Source organism: Rhamphochromis longiceps, linkage group LG8 (genome assembly GCF_057381845.1).
Source record: "Rhamphochromis longiceps isolate RC_006_pf linkage group LG8, R_longiceps_female_GT1.1, whole genome shotgun sequence".
NCBI lineage: Eukaryota > Metazoa > Chordata > Actinopteri > Cichliformes > Cichlidae > Rhamphochromis > Rhamphochromis longiceps.
Genome location: NC_140564.1, coordinates 12,324,107 through 12,346,509, shown reverse-complemented (window position 1 = coordinate 12,346,509; position 22,403 = coordinate 12,324,107). Strand labels below are relative to the sequence as shown.

Genomic DNA, 22,403 nt, shown 5'->3' with positions numbered 1-22,403 from the left:
CTCACAGATGTAATAACACTAAACTAGGAAACTTAAGACACTATAGGTATGCTACAATAAAGATTAACCAACATTCAACGGCCCACAAACACAAAACACTGGGTCAAAGAACCAGATGTACTAAGAACCACCCACACACACACACACACACACACACCCGTTTCTTGGGTTAGAGGGACAATTTCTGAAATTTTTGGCAAATCAGACTGGACATAGGGCTATGGGGACACCGGGTTCCAGAGGTGCTAGAGCTACAATATGCATATCAAAAATCATGAAAAAAATCAGCAAACCTATACACAACTTAAAATTTAAACATTTTCTTTGCTCGACTGAGATATAAAAAAGGCTATTTTTTCAGACATTCTGGTGGTTTGTAGAGACTTTTCTGTAGCTCGGTCTATAAGGACAGTCTGGTGTACAAGGTCAGTGATGTCATCATACATATACACAAAGTATAGTCTGTTCTGAAGGGACACATGGTGTGTAAAGCCAGTCTACTGTACACACACACACTGATTAAATCTGGTTTAAAAGGACACATGGTGTGTAAAGCCAGTTCACTGTACATATACTCACACATGCACTAAGTATAACCTTCTTAGAAAAGAAGGTGTATTATAAGACTGTGACTGATACATCATTATAGTAAAATTGAATAAATTTGCTTAGGCTGCTGCCCCTGCGACCCGGCCTCGGATAAGCAGTTGAAGATGGATGGATGGATGAATAAATTAAAAAAAATAATAAAAAGACTATATTTTGGTTTTCTCTGATGAGCATTACAATCTGACATACAAGCTTACATAAAACACCACAGATCATATCTGTTGTGATCTACTAACAGGTGGTCAAAGTGTCATTAAAACAACTAGAAGCATAACACAACAGTGCTTGCATCAACTAGAACAAACTATGTATTATAGAGTTTTTCATTGTCCTGAAGAAACCTTTGCACACCAGGGGTGAGTCGGGCTGACACCATGACTTATACATAAGACTTATATCAACACACAACACATTTGTTGAATTACTGAATTATATTTAATATAACCAACTCAATAATCAATTCCTTAAAAGGACAGCATTGTAACAATTATTGAAGGAAAATAAAAGTGAATCCTGGCATTAAAAGACTCAGGCTAACCACACATCAAAACAAAACACTGCCTGTGAGCACAGTGAAGTCAACTACATACTTTTTGAATGAAGAACACTAACCTTGAAATCAGGCCCAGAAAGGTAAAGGCTCAGACTGTCAAAAAGTGCATTTAGTGTTTAACATTTATTTTTTTTAAAGGCCAGTCCTCTGTTGCGCACAAAATCTCAAATGTTTTGAATAGATCTCGTCTCCAAGATAGGTTGTTCCTTTTCTTTGCACTTCAGACACTGCTGGTTGGTGACAGTGATACCGTTTTCAATAAAAGGCTTCATATGTTTCATCACCGCTCCTATCTCCTCCTCAGACCATGGTCTCTTCACACACTGCCTTGATGAAACACGTAAACCTGTTCAATAAAACAAAACAAATTTGAAGTTTAAAAAGATCATGTGAGATGCACTTGTAGGTAGAGATGGTGTTCAAAACTGTGAAAACAAGCTGGTACTTGTCTAAACAAATTGTGTGTGATAATAAATAGACTGTAGACCTGATAAAATTTAAAGTTTGATTGTTTTCATTAACATGATAGTTCACACTGCTTGGTAAACACAAAATACATTCAGCTTCTTTATATGTTATATAATGTCTAACCACATGATGTTGGTGTTAACTGCACATAGTGCCTAGTGATGGACATGGCATCTGATTTATATCATACCTTTAGTAACTGAGTCAGGGACAGGAGGTGAACCAGAAGTCACACAGGCATCATTCCCCTGGTCATCTAAAAAAAAAAAAAATTGCACAGTATAAATGTATGGGCTTAAAGAGGCTTTCTGCCTACCAATCAAACACCATGAGCACAGAGGGGACAATGACAGCCAGTTCTATTATACTAACTATACACATGGCAATGCTGCTGAACTGGATGAAGTCAACAATACCTTGGGTAATAAGTTTACTGGGAAATGATGTAGATTTTGCACAGGCCAAATCTTGCTTGGCCAAAACTGATGAAGCATCAAAATACTAGTCATAAAGCATTAGTGTCACAATTAGGAATGGAACAACTAACAATCGACCATGTAAAAATGTACTGATGGTTAGTAATATTGTTCTATACACAATCCCAGGTTATTGTAATCAGCATAGTAGTGTTAATAGTAAAGTCTGATTTCATTTTTAATGCAATGAAAAACAGAGATGCAAGTGGCATTAATGAAACAAGAGAGCATCGTTATCATACGTGATGTGCGCTGTTAAAATACGTTACTGCACATTTCACTGGATTTGTCTCTGAACAAGACTAACTCACAGATCCCAGCTCATTACATAAGATATGTTGGGCAAACTTTGAGTACAGCATTGAAAATGTACCTTGAGCTGCAGTCTCGGAGAAGTGAGGCAAATCAGAAGAGATATATATATATATATATATATATATATATATATATATATATATATATATATATATATATATATATATATATATATATATATATATATATATATATATAGCGCGAGTTCTCACACTTAGAAATCATGGAGGGCTCTGAAATTTTCATCATAGGTACATGTCCACTGTGAGAGACATAATCTAAAAGAAAATTCCGGCAATCACAATGTATGATTTTATAACAAGTTTTTTGTATATTTCTTTGTAAAATAAGTATTTGAACACTTGAGTCAAACTATATTAATATTGCCTTTGTTAACAATTGCAGCGGCCAAACAGTTCCTGTAGTTCTTCACCAGGTTTGCACACATTGCAGAAGGTCTTTTGACCCACTCCTCCACACAGATCTTCTGTAGATCTGTCATGTTTTGGGCCAACACAGACTTTTAACTCCATCCACAGATTTTCTATTGGACTGAGGTCTGGAGACTAGTGAGGCCACTCCAGAACCTTGAAATGCCTCTTACGGAGCCACTCTTTGGTTTTCCTGGCTGAGTGCTTCAGGTCTTTGTCTTGTTGAAAGACCCAGCCAGAACCCATCTTCAATGCTCTGACTGAGGGAAGGACGTTTTGGCCCAAAATCTCACAATCCATGTCCCCGTTTATCTTCTCCTTAATACAGTGCAGTCGTCCTGTCCCCTGTGCAGAAAAACAGCCCAGAGCATGATGTTTCCACCCTCATGCTTCACTGTAGGATGGTATTATTGGGATGAGACTCATCCTTCTTCTTCCTCCAAACCCCAACAATGGAGTTTAGACCAAAAAGTTTTATTTTGGTCTCATCGGACCACAGGACTTTCTCCCATGACTCTGGATCATCCAGATGGTCCCTGGCAAACTTCAGACGGGCCTGGACATGGGTTGGCTTAAGAAGGGGAACCTTCAGTGTGATGAATGATTTTAAACCATGACGTCTCAGTGTATTACTGATAGTAGCCTTGCCAACGGTGGTCCCAGCTCTCTTCAGGTCATTGACCAGCTCGTCCCGTGTAGTTCTGGGCTGATTCTTCACCTTTCTTAGCATCACTGACACCCCACGAGCTGAGATCTTACGTGGGGCTCCAGTCCGAGGAAGACATTAGCCTCTTCCATTCAGGGGCGCCTGCAGGAGTCTTGCAGAGGGTACGCACAGTCACCTGCACGCGCTCCATCGCGCACACGCACATGCGTGCACGCGCACTGTCGCGCACCGAGTTGCTTGGCAGTGGCTCTGGAGCCCTTTCCAGCTTTGTGAAGGTCTAAAGTTTTGTCTCTTGTGTCGTTGGAAAGCTCTTTGGTTTTACTCATGTTGCTGCAACACTTTTGACAGATTGTGGGGTGCACATGTGTCTTTATAAAAGCTAACGGCATCAAACAGGTGCTGCTAAATTAGAATCATGAGCAGAGTGTAGTTGGACTGTTTAAAAGCAGAATAACAGGTATTTGAGGGTCAGAAATCTGCATGATAAGCAAGTGTTCAAATACTTATTTTAAGCAGTAATATATAAAAATATTTTAATAAAATCATACATTATCATTTCCGGAATTTTCTTTTAGATTCTGTCTCTCACAGTGGACATGTACCAACGCTGAAAATTTCAGATCCCTCCATGATTTCTAAGTGGGAGAACTTGCAAAATAGCAAATACTTACTTTCCTCACTGTAAATGGTATTAACTACACAGCAAAGTACAAACAGAACTGCAATAACAACCAGAAGGGATGCTTGCGATCTTTAGCTGGGTATGAAAAGTAGAACAAATATTGTAAACATCTGGCAGCTACAGTGGAAATGTATTTAATCCACTACGAGTGGTCTTTTCTAACCAGTGTCCCCTCAACCCATGTGTTTTTCTGAGTATGCCAAACACTGGAGATGAAACAGTGAAAGACTCAGTTTGAGCTCAGATGTCAGGACAGTGTTCTCACATACCTTGAGTTTGTCTGTGTCAGACACACACACATAGTTAAGCATTTTCTGTTTCACCTTCAGTTAAATACAGTTCTAACTCTCACCCTAACTGCAAGGAAACAGAGTGATTAACCCTTACCTAGTTAAGTGAAGCCAAAGTAAGACAATACTAAGAAGCTAAAGTGACTGTGAGTAAAAGGTGCATGTATATGTCTGACACAGAAAAACCCAAGGTTTTCAAGGACACTGTCCATCAGCCTCATAATGACATCTGAGCTCAAACTGATGCTTTCACTGTTTCACCTCCAGTGTGTGGCCACTCAGTAAAACACACTTGTGGAGGGGACACAAAACAGATAAGCTTGCAATCATCACTTGGGAAAGTCATACAAATTCAAGATTTAGTTAAACCAGATTGAATACCACCAAGAGGACATTTAAATATTGTGACTAGGGCTGAAACAACTAATCGATTAATCGACAACTAATCGATTATTGAAATAATCGTTAGTTGCAGCCCTAATTGTGACATCTAGATATGTATGTTTTAAACAACAATTCATAGGGGGAAAATTTTTTTTAAATGACCCACCTTTTTCCGCCAGGGCCATTCTTTCCCACCATAGTCATAAGTAATTTCACTTCCTGCCGCAATTTCCTTCAGTGCAAAAAGGCAGAGATGTGGCTTCCCTTCTGCTTCAATCAACTTCATTCTGCAATTTGGTGTCCTGTGTTCATCGTTTACTAGTCGCCCAAATGACCCATCTTCAAGTGCTCCATCAATACTGCAAATTTGGAAACATACATTAAACAAACATTTATAGTGACACGCCTATGAACTATACTATAATTTTTAAGCACCAACACAAACACAACATCCAATACAAGTTTAGTTGTTAAATGCATAGTTGATAAGTTAAAGAGGGTCCATCAGTCAAGGACGCATTGCTTTCTGACTGAGATAAGTGTTTGCGCTTCTACTTGTGCTTAGAGCTTAAACGTGGTTTTGTTGTACTGTTGCGCTGACCTAGTAGGTGTGGCTGTGGCTGTTGCTGTTGCTGTTGCTGTTACTCTTCTCTTCTCTTCTCTTCTCTTCTCTTCTCTTCTCTTCTCTTCTCTTCTCTTCTCTTCTCTTCTCTTCCTCCTCTTGCCCACTACCTGCTCTGTGCTGCTGCTTGCGCGTGGCCACTGATTAGACCTTGTGCAATCTACAGCTAAGCGCAGCCTGGTGTGCACTGCTCTGCCAGGTGAGTTGAATTAGAGCAATCAAGGGCGGGCGTGCCTAGTAGACCTTAAAATGCATGCAGCAGTCATTTGACCCGAGTGCGACATACTGAGAGGACAGCAAACCAAGCACAATCCACTTTCCACTGTGAGGAAGACTTTGAGTTAGACGGGCTATCGGTAAGCTCGGACTCATATTTGCTGCTTATATGTTTGGGAAATATGGAAGCTCAATTGTGGAAATGTATTTATGCTTTGGGAAATAGTTACTGCATTTAAGTTTAAAAAATTATATTGATATTAAAATAAATGTTTAAGTTTGAATAGATTGTTTATGTAGATAGTGTTTCCCACACATTTATGTTAATTAATACTAAAAGTAATTACCCCAAATCCTTGGTTAAATCTTAAAACTAGTGTAAATATGTTTGGTTTAATTTAAGGAAAATAATTCTTTGTAAAAGAAAATCCTTGGTTAAAGTCTTTATTAAAATATTTGTAAACTCTAAAATGTATACTTTAAAAATGTAATTGTTACAGAAAGTGTAAAAAATGCAAGGTAGACCACAGTTTATTTCATCTTTGTTGTTTGAAATTACTCACCTCTGATTCAAAAACTAATGAATGTAAAACTAAAACTAGGATAAATGATAGTTTAGACAAAAGTGGCTTTACTGAAGTGTATATTTTTGTTATTTCATTTGTCTTCTGTATAATGCATTTAATTTATCTGAATGATTAATGAAATGTTCTTTATTTTTTGTGTTGAAAGGTTTTTCACCTATCCATCAAGCCATCCATCTACCTACCTCACAGGCAGAACACTTGACATGTACTATTTTGGCATTGTACATATTATACAGTAGTTTTGGACACAGTAGAACAGTGCACGGGTCTCCGTGTCCACATGTGCCAATGCGCACAGACACAGGGGCGCTCATTCAGCCCTGGCCATTTGAATTTTCTCTTATTATTTTCTCTATCTCTATATTATATTTTAAATCTTCACAGCAGCGTGAGAACACTGTCTTAGCTGTAAAATGTAGGCTTATATTATTACCCCTCTAACCCCGTACATTACGCCCGTGAGTGTGTATTAGAGAAGGCACACACAGGCTGAATACGGGGACTAACGGGCCCTCAGCATATGTGGGAGTCCCGTCAGTCCCCAGTACCGAGAGTTCCCGGGGACCACAGGGTCACCGGGAAATGACGGAGCCTTAGTAAGAATGAGATCCCGCTATTCCACGGGTCCGTCACTCCCCCTTCTATAGATTCTGGGGACTGACGGGGCCGGGTACTAGAGGTAAGGACTCGTTAAAGAGCAATATGAGATGTTTGCTTCAGAAATCCTGACCTTGCAATAGAAATGTAAACATTCAGTCATTTTTAATTTACCACAATGTCTTCTGCTTCCATATGAATTCAAACATGAAGCCTGAACATGCGCTGGGGTACAGGTTACGTCTGTGTTCAGCTTCAGTTGGATCAATAAGCTCCCCTCTATACTCGACCACAAAGTCTCCTTGTTTGAAATTGGCTAAAGTGAAGATGCCACGACCTGAAGAAACAACCATATTAGAGACACAGGTGTGGCAGCACTGCAAATAATCAATTCATTAAATATGTATATCTGTAAATAACAAGTATGCAATGTTGTGCTTTTTTCAATTCTACATATATAATAAAGAAAACATGTCAAAGTGCAGAAAACATAAATAGCCAGGCTTGCTAATAACTAAATTATTAAAATACCTTTAATTTTAATTTATATTGATGTTTGTACAGGTCCCCACTGGTGATGCGTAACCCCTCAGTCTAGCCTGCAGTGTGTCGAAGTCACTCACCTTTAACTGAATTAATAAATTTAATTTCTAACATTGAATTCTTGTCTCTTCTTGCAAGGATGTGATTAATGGCATCCTGAAGGGGAGTAGTTCTCCATGACATGATTTGCTAAGGAAATAAGATAAAAATGTAAACAACATCAAAACTTCAAGCCTTTATGCTTACAAGGGCATTAGTAAAGCCTGAATGAGAAGCACCCCCCCCCCCCCATATTAGTGTACTATTAGTTTAAGGTTATTTTAGTTTGATGAGTGCTGGAGGGATTCTGATTAACAGATAAATGGATGGGGGCGAGGCTGTATTTGTGCAGATTAACTTGACTGTGTTCCACCTGTGTTGATTAAGTCAAGTTTCTGACATGCTCCACCCAATTTTTCTTATTTCACTAATAGCATGGATACTGAAACTGTTTCAATTGAGTTCTATGCTTTCATTACATTAACATAACAGACACAGACAAGGCTGATGTCTGAGTTGTTTTAACAGAAAGCATGCACTTGCAGATATTAAAGATACTTAAATGTCCTAATTTAACTAAAGCCTAACTCTGACTTAGCCTAAACCTGTCTGTCAAACTAAGCTTTAGATCTCTCAGGAATAATGTGCTTCATCAACACAACTATAAGAGAGCAAAACAAATGTGTTGTTTGGTTTTTTTACAATATTTTATAAACAAATGTGTGCAGAGTGACATCAATACTGTCTCAATTAAATTTCATGAATCTAAAAAAGTTTATTTGTATTTGCCTTCCAATGTTTCCTTGGTATTTGGGCAAAGATCATCTTTTAATATCTTAAATAATCATCTCAGAACAGGAGGAAAACAGCTCCAACTACCACAAAAAAGACAGGTGTGAGTACTACTGCTAGTACAACTGCATCTACTACAACTACTCCTACCATTAGTACAATAGGTAGTAGTTACTAGTTACAGAAGTAGTACTTATAGTAGTTGTAGTAGTAGCAGCCATTTTACATTAAACAAGTGTAGTGATCTTGTAGTGAAAAAGGCCTTCTTTCAAACTCAGTGAAACATCACACACTTTTGTAATTTCTTACCTTGAAACAAGTGATGAGATTAGGCCAGGGTAAAAAAAAACCCATCCCGGTGCTTGGGACAGTCCGGGAATCCCCGCCCCGCGTGTTGCTGTGACCTCCGTGAACCGTTCCGCGTGCTCCGGCCCGCTCTGCCGTCCTCACCTCGTCGTGGTCCGGTCCCCGCGGTGCGCTCTCCGCCGTATGCTTTCCACCGTACCTCGTCGTTCCCTCACCTGCCGCCTCACCACGGCTGTGCCTACTCTGAAGCACTGTGTCTGTCAGAACGTCCGTCTTTTAAAAGTTTTATAATTACCGTCTTACCTTTTCTCCAAAGCGTGTCAAAACTCTGCCAAAATTGATGGATGAATAAGAAGCGCCCAATCAGTCAGTCTAAATCATTGATGTAAATATCAATGGTCTAAATGGGTAATGTTAAAATGCGCATGCGCAGCTTCCAATTTCGCGCCATGTGTATAATGTCCCGCGCTCGTGTATAATTTCCCGCGCTTGTGTGTGCGGCATGCAGGGACAACTCGAACCGACAGGGGGCAGTGGCGGACACACAAATATACAACATATGTCAAGTTTTTGGTTTACAAAGACTTTTGAGAAAAACACTTTTTGGGTATTAAAACATGCCCAGAAACCATTTTAAAAGGTCAATTTTATGAGGACAGCAAAATGTCCTCATGTAACAGAGGGTCCTCATAGCTCTTTGATTTGTCTTGAAAATTGTCCTCCTAAAACGAAAAAACACACACACACACACACACACACACACACACACACACACACACACACAGTTAACTATTTCTTTGTTAAATAAACTGAACCAGCTAAACCTTGTTTGTGTACCTGTATAGCCAAAATAACCTCGACACATCAAAGCATAGGCTCAGCAACAGATCATGTAAGTTGGAGCCTCCATGGATCAGACTTCTTTGTCCAGCACATTCCACAGATGCTCATTTTGTATTGAGACTGGATTGAGATTAGATAGAGATTTGGATTGAGTAATTTGCTGTGCTGTGCTCCTCTAACCATTCCTGAACCATTTGTCCTTTGTGGCAGGGCGCATTATCCTGCTACAAGAGGCCACTGCCATCACAGAATACTGTTTCCATGAAAGGTTGCACATGGTCTGCAAAAATACTTAAGTAGGTGGTACTTGTGAAAGTAACACCCGCGTGGATGGCAGGGCCCAAGGTTTCCTAGCAGAACACTGTGCAAAGGTTCACACTACCTTCGCCAGCTTGTCTTCTTCCCATAGTGCATTCTGGTGCCAGGTTTTCCTGGCAGCTGGCCACAGAAAACATAAGTCAACAGACCAGACCACCTTCTTCCATTGCTCCGTGGTCTATTTCTAAAGCTCATGTGCCCACTGATGGTATTTTCAGTGGTGGACAAGGGTCAGCAATGGTACCCTGACTGGTCTGTGGCTATGTAGCCCCAAAACACAACAAATTGTGATACACTGTGTATACACGGACCAACCTTCGCTCTGCACATGAATCTGTGAGCCTTGGCCATCCATGGCCATGTCATTGGTTCACCTCTCCTTCTTCCTTGGTATAATTTTGATAGATACTGACAACTGCAGGCCAAGAAAACTGCACAAGAACTGCATTTTTGGAGATGCTCTGACCCAGTCATCTAGCCATCACAATAGGCCCTTGTCAAAATTGCTCGCATCCTTACGCTTGCCCATTTTTCTGCTTCTAACACATCTACTTTGAGGATACAAAGTTCACTTGCTCTCTAATATGCCACTCACCAACAGGTACCATGATAAAGAGATAAACAGTGCTACTGACTTCACCTAATAATGTTACGCCTGATAAGCGTTCTTTGTTCAGCATTCTGGCTCTCTTCCCAGAAAACCTCCAAAGTCTTGCATCCATGCCCGAAGCACCTCAACTGGCTCCTTTTAACACAAAGGAACAGCAGCTCTACTTTGAGCTCCCTGCAGTGTCTGACGTCCAAGTCAAATATTGGAGACATTGTTCAACACCTGGATTACTGGCACACAAATCTGCCAGTCTATCTAAAGCTCCATCTTCCTATCACTCATAAATAAAATGTCGAGCAACATGAATTCCCTGATTTGGGGCAGTCTTCCTCTCCAACTCACAGGGAGCAATATCCAGCATATCCTGCCACTGAATAACTTTTGGAGTCATCCTCAAGTGGTCATTGGAGGAATTGGAATTTTTTGACCCTTCTTAATTTTACAAGCCTGGACACATCCACTCCATAACACTGGAATAGATCTGGAAAAAAATCTTAGACTTTCTCAGGGCTACAAAGTCACAAACTGCCCCTTAAAGCCACAATGCAGCATAAGTGTCCAGCGTCACACTGTCCCACATCGCATTTCCCTTCAGTTCTGGTCCCATGATAACAGATGGCCAGAGCCTGGTGACATGTGTCCACAAATGTCAACAAATGTCGTGCAAATGTCAAGGCCGCAGACAAAGAAGGCAAGCAGGGATAGTTGAGTTTGTGTGTGTACGCACTACATGAATGTGGAAGGGAGATCTTTTTGGGAAGGCAACAAAAAAAAATGGCAACATGACAGTATATATGATATAGACAACACAAAGAAATCATGAGCCCCTTACGACCCCTCACCTCAGCTTACAGCAGCTCAGCCGACCCCTCGTCTGTGGCAGGTTTAAGCCAATAATGATCACACACCATCATCAAAAGTGACAGGTCCTACCGTACACTGACAGTGATTCCAATTAGGAGGACGAAATGAGCAGCAGGCAGTAGAAAATTACCAGACTGTCTTGTGCAACAGTTTGATTTTTTTTCCCCCCCTTACCAAGTATGACGCAAGACCCTGACACTGAGTAAGAGGAAAGAGGACAGAACTGTAGAGGACAATGGGAAACCACGGAGGCTTTAATGAGCACCTCTTTCTTTCCACTTTCATCTAACTGGGCTAACATGATGAACTAGTCGTCCTGTTCCCGCTTAGCCTCCATCGCTCTAGTTACCTCCCTACACGCCGCACAAACCAGGCCTGGTACCTCATGATAAATTTACAGCGGAGCAGGTGAGAGGGAGATGGAGAGCACGAGTTTGCTCTGTTGTAATGAATAAATGTCGATTTGTTCTCTCTGGTTTCTCTTGCACTCTTTGTCTACCAGCCCACCAGCAGCCACAAGCTGGCATATGCACTGTTTTTGTCCTTTTACAACAAAAAGTGAATTAAAACCTGGGTTAACCCTATATATGGCTGGAGTTTAGTGTGCTTAGCCACGTGATGAGTAAAAAAGGATCATTTAGTGCATTCAAGTTAAATGCGGTCAACTTTCAGTAATTTAAAGTCTCTTTAATAAAATGGGTTTTCAAAAAGACAAACTCTAATCAGCAGCAGCTCTAACTGAACTTGTCTGACTGTGATTGCACAGCAGGCCTTGCATCAATGGGCATGCAAACAAGCAACAGGCTTTGTCCAGACAAATGAGGAGAATTTAGCCATCTCAGGCCCACCCACCATATCTACTGTGGTGGTTGGGCCCACTGTCACACTATCTACTGTGGAACTGCTCCTATGTGGTGTTTAAGAAACAGTCAGCACTTAAAAATTAATAAATTAACACAACTGCTTGTTAGCGCACATATCTAATTACCCAATCACCCAATCACAAGGCTGCTTACTTAGTACATTTAGCAATGCAAACATGGTCAAGACTGAAATTCAAAATGAGCATCAGAATGAGGAAGAAAGGTGATTTAAGTGACTGTGGCGAGGTTGTTGGTGTCAGACATGCTGATCTCAGTATTTCAGAAACCCGTGATCTGCTGGGATTTACCCACACAAACATCAGTAGCTTTAAAGAGGATGGACTGAAAAAGAGAAAATGTGCAGTGAGTAACAGTTTTCTGGGCTGAAATGCGTTGTTGATGCCAGGGGTCAGAGGAGAATGACCAGACTGCTTCAAGCTGATAGGAAGGCAACAGTAAATCAAACAATAAAATTCAATAACATTTGGTTCATGGGTTCAACATAGGGCCAAATAATAACAAAAGTCATCTTAAATGCTTTACATTGTAAGGTAAAGATGCTACAATAATACAGAGAAACTCCAACAATCAGATGACCTCCTATTAATAAGCAGTTGACAAAATAATAGGAAGTAACCCCTGGCAGCAATCTGCTGTGTGTGGTTGGAGGTGAGGTGATGAACACAGGACAACAGACATACCGTGAAAGAGAGCCTGAAATGAATAATAACTAATGATTAAATGCAGATGGTGTATAAACACACAGTGAATGAAAGGAGGTGAGTGAAGAAGAAAAAATGTGCATCATGGAAGATCCCTAGGATTATTGCAGCATAACTAAGGGGGGGTTCAGGGTCACCTTCTTCAGCCCTGACTACATGCTTTATCAAAAAGAAAAGTTTTTAGCCTCATTTTAAAAGTAGAGGAGGTTGTCTGTCTCCTGAACCCAAACTGGGAGCCGCATCCACAGAAGTGGGGCCTGAAAACTGAGGGCTCAGCCTCCCATTCTACTTTTAAGTATCCATAGAACTGCAACTAAGCCAGCAGTCTAAGAGCAAAGTGCTCTATTGGGGTGATACAGCACTGTGATGTCTTAAGATAAGATGGAGCCTGATTATTCAAGAAAGGGATATTTTTTGGCACACTTTGGACTTATCAGCTGAGCAGTGTTTAAACACCACAGCCGACCTGAGTATTGTTGAATATGTCCGTCCCTTTATAATCACATTGTACCCATGTTCTGATGGCTGCCTCCAGCAGTATGCAACGTCACAGAACTCAAATCACCTCAGACCTTTTTCTTGAAATCATTGTCATGTGGCCTGCAAAGTCACCGCTTGTCAATCCAGTTTTTGGGATCAGGTGGAATGGGAGAGTCGCATCATGGATCTGCTGGAACTTTGTGATGCCATCATGTCAACATGGACCAAAATCTCTGAGATTAGCGCTTTGTTGAATCTGTGCTCTGAAGAATTAGGGTAGGTCTGTAATTGAGAAGAAAAACAAAGGCGTTCCCATAATAACAGAATGGATTTAGGAGTTTCATTGCTCACAGCTCTTGCATGTTCTGTCTGAATGATGACTGGTTGATTATGTGTTCTGCTGCTCCTACATTCAATGAAAGCATATTAATCAAGAAGACCGATGAAAGACTTTTTGTCACGGTCTGGCTGGCAGACCGTGGGGATGTGGGGAAAGGAGGACCCAAAACGCAGACTCTGCGATGCAAACAGTGCTCTTTATTTACAGTGGAAAGCTGTAAACACAATAACTCCCCGTTGCTCCCTCGAACCCCGTGCGTGTGCTTCCCTCCGATATCTGTGCTCGTGCTCCCCGCTGTTGTGTTTCCGCACCCCCGTGCGTGCTGCCTCTCCGGACCACTCCTCCTCCTGTAGGGAAACCAGAGACGCAGCCGTCAACACTAACCAGCACATATACGCACAGCACAGACCTACGCTAACACACACTGACTTGGTAAGATAACTCAATGATCCCGCGTCGGTGGGAGCTCCAAGACTCTCCTAAGTAGCTCCCCCGACGAGCCCTGATCAGCGGCAGGTGTGTGGCTTCGGGTGTGGCCAGTCCCTCCGCAGGGCCACACCCCTCAGGCCTGCAGGTGGCCGAGCTCCATCCTCCAGGCACACCCGCAGACATACACACCCATACCTCGCCTAAACATATGAGTGGGACACAGACTAACACAGCACAGAGAAACACACATGTACACGCACAGAGAAGGAGAAACGACACCAAAAATACATAATAATAATAATAATAATAATAATAATAATAATAATAATAATAATAATAATAATACGCAGGTCCATGACTGCCCAGGGATCCTGGGTCGCCCAGTCCCAGGACCCTGACACTTTTTCAGTCTGCAGAAGAAGTTAATCAGATGTTGGTTATATCAGCTAGGGTGGTTATATGACACTGACATATGGCAACTTTTTCATGAGTAAAAGTAGACAAATAAATTAAAGTTATTAATAATATTTTATATTAATTGTCTTTTTTCCAGGCATTAACAGGTTTCCATTGGAGAACCCTGTCTGAGAAACATGGGGTTTCATGAGATAAATTATAGACTGGTGTAGAAACTCAAAAAGATTTGTTTTTCTTGCTGTCATGAGGGAAAGGGAATCTTTGCTCACATTCTTTAATGATATCTCGCCTGGAGCCGTGCTTTATGTCCACTGGGCAGCTTTATAGTGCACTGTAGCAGCTGGAAAAGGCAACACAACAACAGAAGGGCAGTGATAACATTCACACAAAGTGACTGAATGGGAACAATAAAACAAGTTACTGAATTTCACACCTCACAAAGACGACAGTCAGTGTTCTGCCCAGCACTCCAACCATAATAATCTAAGGTACAACAATAAAACATCTATATGTGGTCAAAGTCAAAATGTACAAAAACTGAAATATTTTAATTCCTTTTTAAATGGATTGTAGACCCACCAGTGCTGATCCAGCCAATTAAAAATGATGGAGTTAGGGAATCTTGAAACCATAAAAGCTGTACATGCCAGGTCTGTGCAATTATTTGTAATAGAACAATAATGTCAGCATTTAAAGAGGACGTTGAAACTGTACCAATAACTGTGAGCGTTCCCACTGCAGTTGCCAAGGTTCCAGCTGGAAACAGGAACCTGCTGGTTTTTGGAGAGTCCTGAGGGAATGTCAGAACGTTAAAAGAGTAAAAGAGCATAGGCACCATGTGTCTATATATAGTTTACACTGTTTGCATAAGTGCATTTTAACTATACAGGTAGGCGCTTCTCCTCCAACGCTCTTGGTTTGGTACACTTTGCTGGTGTTTCTTCATTCAACTTTTGCCGGCACGTTTATCTCAGTTTTCTACTTCCTGTAGTATCTTTCTGCGTATCCTGTGCATGCAGTCTGATATTCTTCTGTCTGTGTTGTTCCGACATCATCACAACAGTGTTGGTCCAGAATTAGCATTTCAACTGACCACCCACATTTTCTGAGCAATCAGTTAGCGTTAGCAAAGAAGTTAGCTAATGCTATTGAAAGCTACCACTACCAAACCAATGTGAGTAACCTAAATTTGGCTAACCACAAACCTAAGTTGATAATAGTATTATTTATACATTGTATAAATGGATAATGAATAAAGAAAACACCTGGGATGATTACCATTTGTTCCAGAAGAGAGATTATATAAATAAAAGCATTTCTTTTCTTTTTCCTCCACATTCTAAAGCTTGACATTGCAAAAATGGGCATTGTTGAGCCTGGATTTTTGTAGTGATGTAGGAACAACACAAACAACACCGTCAGGCTGGTAGCCTTTAACCTCTGGTCTTTCAGCTGAGCTGCCAGCCAAACTTCTTGATAAAAACTTTGCAGTGCAAGACCTCATGGTACACTCGCTTTCTCTCTACCTGTGACCAGGTAGGTGTAGTTTGTTCTCTCCACCCTTCATCCAACATGACGGTCTAGCAGTAGCCTACAGACTTAACTGTTGGGTAGGGAGGCAGAGCAAGCCATCTATTAATCAGAAGGTTTGTGGTTTGATCCCTGGTTTTTCAGTCTGCATCCTAAATATTCTTTGGCAAGATACTAACTCCAAGTTCCTCTCCACTGGATTCATCACAGTGTGAATGTTCATATAAGCACTAAGAAAAAAGTGCTTGTATGAATGGGTGAATGAGCCATGTTGCATTAAGCACTTTAAGTACTTGGAGTGGAAATGCACCATATAAGAAGATTTAGACCGCAATGACCTGACTAACTGAGAACTTACACGGCTTTATGAGAACCAGTCCGTTACCCCAAAACACACACAGACACACTATGGTTTGCTGAGCTAAGCTGCAAATCTTAACATGGCTTCGTCCTCCATTGCACCTTAATAATTTATTTACTATTTCCAGTTTTTGTAAAGCACTTCTGTGGTGTTACCATGAGTTTGCGTTGACTTAACGCAGCCCCAGAGATAGAGAATGACACTTGGTGGATCTGGCACACTTCTACCTCTCCGAGGCTTGTGGGGTGCTCGGACTAACCATGCTAAATTCTTGGAGACAGTGGTCTGAGGGGGCACAAAACCTGAAACGCTGACTACAAAGTGGGACTAGCCTGATATGCAGTGACTCCATCATACTTGTAGACTGTTTCTACAGATGTGGTGTCAGTTCCATGTATTTCCATATATAAAATAACTGGTGGTACCAGCATGGCACCACAGAAATGGTGGGCCCAAAGCTGGGACCATTAATGCTAGTGTCTAGGTAAGAAATTTGCTCATTATTGGAAGATGGAGCCCATGGATTCTGCCCACCATAATTCAGTTATAATGGAAATTACCTGAACTTCTGCTCGTAAACCTGTTGAATAGCAGGTTTGATCTTGAAAGACACCAAAGCAGAACTAACTGCACGAGTAATTTTTGGTGGAAATGATTTATCACATCGACTTGGATAATCTACCTTTCAGCAGATCCTAACAGTTGTTCCCTTTATGGGCGGTCCAAGTTGTTTTGGTTGTACACAAATTAATACGGGAATGACAATGATGGCTGGCTTTTGTCTTACCAATGTGTAACAAAGTTTTCATTGCTATAATATCAGCACTGACATATCAACATCAGTAGTGACACTGCTATTAAGAGAAGCTAGGTGCTGCAACAGATGTTGTGTTCTGTGTTCTCACGTTTAAAGGAAATTCATACATTCTGGGAAAAAACAAACAAACTGTGTGACACCATAAATAACCAAAAATACATGGATGCATGCTGTTTGTGCTGAAATGTCAAGATCAAGTATGTTGTTTCCCATCTAGGCTGTGTCCATGACTCTATTATCCCTCCACCTCCAACCCAGCCATCAGTTGGCCTGACAGTGTCTGGCTGGATGCACTCTGCTGCCCATGACTGCTTTTGACATGCTGTTGCCTCTGATATAGTCTGAGCCATGATCCAACACTCCTGCCTACACAATTCTGTCATGCACATAAGTTAGCTAAAATGTCAAACTGAGAAAGCAAGGAGGAGCAGATACAGAAAGGTAAAGGAGGTGACACTGTGGCAACAACTCAGTGTTTGAATGTAATGTTTTTCATCCTCCTGCCTCTTGAACTTTGGATCAAGTGATGATGAATTTTGAACAGAGAACTCTTTCTTCATCACTAGACTAGACTAACTCATCATTGCAGAACATCCATCCAACCATTTCCACTTATCAAATTTACAGCCTGGAGAGGTCACCAGTCTGTTACAGGACAAACACAGTTCCCATACAGACACCCATTCAACCTATGGCTAATTTAGAATAACTAATTAACCTGAAATATAGGAAGCTGGGTTATCCAAAGTTTGGCTGGACTGCTGAGAGAAAGGTTCATCAGCAGCTTTAAATTTCTCCAAGTATGTAATGTATGAAAGTGTGTGTGTGTGAACATATGGAAGACGTGTTTGTTTTTGGGACATCTACGCTTATATTTTATATCTGAGGATCTTTGTAACTATGTTTAAAAAACTTTATACAAATAAAGTTATTATCGTATGATTATTTTTTATTGCATACAGCCTCTCTGAAATCCTGAAATGGACAACCAAAGTTCTACAAAAGGATTAGTGAGCACTGCTCCACACACTAAAACTTTAGAAATGAAGGAAAACAAAGAAGCAAAGAAAGAGCCAGAAAATACATTGAATCAATTGATGGCGTTCCAGGGAGCTCTTGATGAGAAGAAAAAGAAAATGAAGAAGGCAAACAAAGAAACTGAAAAGGCAAAAATGGCAATGAGGGAAAGGCAGAGAGCACTAGAAAGGGGAAACATGCAGTAAGCAAAGAGGGAAAAGGAAACAGCAAAGAAGACAACTGAATAGGCAAAACTGAAAATGAGGGACTGAAAAGTCCAGTGAGCTCTGGAAGAGGAAATACAGAAGGCAAAGGAGGAAAATGAAACAGTAGGGAAGGCAACAGAAATGACAAAGAAACAAATGATAGAAGTTTAGAGAGTGCTGGGAGAGAAGAAAAAAGAGATCCAGAAGCAAGTGAAAGCAAGTGAAGCAGCAAAACATGCAACTGAAATTGCACAACTGCAAGCTGAGGTAGCAGAACTGAAACCCGAAGAAGCAAAGATGGGACTGATGGAAATGCAGACTGAATTGGAAGTAGAGGACAAGGAAATAAAAACAGGCAAAGATGCAAACTGATGCACACACACACACACACACATTTACAGTGTTGATTCCATATTTCAGATATCTGAAGTGTTTTCACAGAATCACATAAACACACAATGCACGTATCTAATTATTTACAAGTGACAACAACATTTTTATTTTTATTAAAAAGAAAGTTTTTTCTCAAAGAATTTTCTTTTCCTTTTAAACAAAGCATCTTAAACAGTTTGAGAAATGAAATGTCCTGTAAGAACACATCAGGAGTGGAGAGAAAACCTTAAGACTCGTGAGCTGGGTGACAGAAAGTACGCAACACCTCCCCCTCTGCTGAATGTTCCTCCTTTCCTCCAAGTTGGTGTGTTGCTGTTCCCGGCCCCCTGTGGCCTCATTATAACACAGACTGAAACACAGCAGCCATGTCTGATAGCAAGGACAACAGCACACGCACACACACACAGACACACATAACCTGAGAGAGCCTTGTTTTACAGACACTTGCTTTCATCTAAAACACAGATCGTTCCACACACTTAATGTCCGTTCAAAAACCAGAACGGAGTCACGAAACACATGCACGCTAAATAATAAGGAATTATATAACAAGACAAATACAGCTCTATAATTTTAGCTTCACTTCATTGTTTACATCCAACCCACACAAAATGTAGGATATACATCAATTCTCTCTAAACATTTGGAAAATGCAAATCGCATTCAAAACAGGAAACGCAACTATGGCAGCAATGTACATCATCATATTTTCCAACTGGATCTTTGAAATGGTTTCAGCTCTGCTTGGTCTTACCATCTTCATGTTCATATCCAAACTTTTATCAGCTTTTATCAGTGGAGAGGCATGTCACCTGCTCTAATAAACCTTTTAGGAGGCTAGACTGGTTAAAAATATTTACAGGTTCACAACTCTCTTTATATAGCATTTGGTTAAAAAACATACCAATAAAACACTCAATTTTAAATTGTTCCACAATGCAGCTCGACCCTTTTATTAAGTGGTTGCAGACATGCAACCGCTAACCACATGACGTTAACTTATCTGTCATTTTGGATGTGCGACAATCATGGCAACAATGTGAGCCCCAGTCCTACAAACCTTTTTGTAGCCCTTTGCTAGCTCAGATTTTTACTGTTGCTAGGCTAGTTGTTAGCAATTATTTACAGATAAACATGAACATCTACAGGCAACTGTGGAAATGTGTATATACGTATACATGTATTTTATGTTCACGTATGTGTGCTTATGTGTGAATGTGTACATTTTTGTACATGTATGTGCATATTTGCATGTACACATATTTTTTACAAACATACATGGATGTCTTATAATGTTTTCATCTTATCTATTTTAACTCTTTTTAATTATATTATCCCTCTGTTCAGCACTTTGGCCGACACTTGATGTCTTTTAAATGTGCTATATAAATAAAGATGACTTGACTAGATAAGGACTAGGAGGTTTTTGCTGCAGTGAGAGACTCTCTAGGAAGCCTACAAGAACCACTGCCAAACAGTCGAGGAATATGCATTTTAAGCTAGCAACTGGTGGCTGTATCATGGCCAAAACAGCATGCAACTTTTGAGCAATGTGCATGACATCGCGTGAACATTTTTGTTGGAAAAACCATTGTTGGCATGCAGAGCAGGAAGACATTTCTTGAGGTTGACCACCAGGTGTGCATTCATTTCAGGTGAGATTTTGGCTAACTCCTCTTTACAGAAACTTTAAATCCTTTCATGGCTATCACTTAGCAACTTGAAGCTCCCTCCAAAGATTTTCTATAGGATTGAGGTGTGGACACTGGCTAGCCTACTCTATAACTTTAATGGGCTTCTTCTTTAGTCATGTTAGAAGACCCATCTTTAGATTTTACGCCACATGCTGGTCCATTGGCCCCTTAATGCGGTGAAGTTGTCGTACCCTTGGTGGAAAAACAGCCCCGACTTTAGATGTTATTCCAGCTCCGTGCTTGACTGTGGGAATGGAGCTCTTTGTGTCATAACCTTTATGTAATGTGTTTTTCCTTCTGGATTTTTGGTCAATATTCTTTCTCTTTCTCTCTATTAAAATGAAACTGTCATAAAAATTAGAGACTGTTCATTTCTTTGTGACTGAGCAAGTTAACAAATTCAGCAGGTGATCACATAATTGTTTCCTCCCTCTGTATGTGCAGACTTAGAAACCAGTCTTCTTTTTTTGTGGATTTGAAACTAAATCTCATAAATTGTGATATATTATAGAAATTAAATTAAAATTTAATTAAAAAGTGCAGATTAAGTATTTTTATTTAAAAATGAGTAAAATATCTTTCAAAAAAAACGATTAACAAAAACCTTATTAAAACATCTCTTCCTTTATGTGCACAGCTGTATTACTGTGTCATGCCTTTTGCGTATGCACTCCATTTAGCCTCTTTCTACAAAGGTGCTGCTCAAAATGTACAAGTTTATCATTCATATCATGACTAAGATCTGAGGCATGCAGATTACAACTTCATAATTAGCGGGCCGTCAGGTTAGCTGGGGTCAAACACTAATCTCAGTGCTAATTAAAATTTAGCTTGTGCAGCTCATCAAAACAATTAGTGGAGAACAATAATGAGAGGAGTGATGGAAGGAGGGGGACTGTGTGTGCTTGTAGACTAGGATTCAATAAATGAGACAGAGGCTCCAACATGCTTTCAATGCCAATGGCACAGCAGTGGAATGGCCAGTGTGTATATGCCACCAAGACAGAGGGGTCCAATCCTGGGAGAAGATGAGAGGAAAGGGAGGAGAAGGAAGCAAGCGAGAGAGAGCGGTGTGGAAATACAAGAAAAGGAGCATCCAAATGTTTCAACAGACAGAAAGAACAACCGCTCACAATCTGATAAGTTAAGAAAAGTGATGCTGGGACATTTCATTCAAATCTCTCTCCCTCTGCCTCATGTTCTTCCTCCCCACAGCCTTGTTTTCCTCTTGGCTACTTCTTCTTCCACAGAAGCAGCCGTCTGCCAATATGATCCCTCCTCAATCTTAAGGTGACACGAAAAAAAGGAGGGGAGGGCGGAGACTTGGCTGACAAAAGTACAGAGACAAAAGTAAACAAGTGCAGATGGTCTGCGTGTTGTTAAAGGACAGCGGTGGATGCGAGGTGAAGGACACGAATCTGCCGCCACCATTGCGGAAACTTTGCATTTCTCCTCTCGTCTTTTTCTTCTCGCTTTGCTTCCGCAGCCCAGAGGACGACCCTCAGAGACTTGCCTGCCTCGACATCGGCGGTCCATCTGTGTCTCCCTAAAACACACGCAGTAATACACACACTCCCAAGTGTTTCACACAATGTTTACATTACATTGGCCCAGCCTACAGCGGGAAACAGACAGCAAGAGAATACACAACTGACGGCTTCTCTCTGTACGAGTATTTATAGTACAGAGAAGAAAAATGCTGCTGGGACAGACTCACTCACTCCTTCATGGAATTTCCCCATCTTGGACGTCACAGACAAAAACGAACACCACAAAAATGACACTTATTCTGGGCACCTTTATAGCTGCATTACATAACGCAGCACATTCAAACAAAACAGAAGCATCAATCCAAAAATCAAACACCCACTGCTTGTAGGAGAAATAGATTTATTATTCGGGGGTTGTGAATATACATGCTC

At 40.7% G+C, this 22,403-nt stretch overlaps 1 long non-coding RNA gene across 1 annotated transcript; it reads right to left on the bottom strand.

The window, feature by feature from the left end:
* Window positions 1-975: 975 nt before the first annotated feature.
* Window positions 976-7,648, bottom strand: LOC146663162 (uncharacterized). The gene is made up of 4 exons (XR_014912906.1): window positions 7,072-7,648; window positions 5,042-5,234; window positions 1,821-1,886; window positions 976-1,508 (listed from the first exon to the last, which is right to left on the bottom strand). It is a non-coding gene; the product is annotated as an uncharacterized LOC146663162 (long non-coding RNA).
* Between the last annotated feature and the right edge of the window lie 14,755 nt (window positions 7,649-22,403).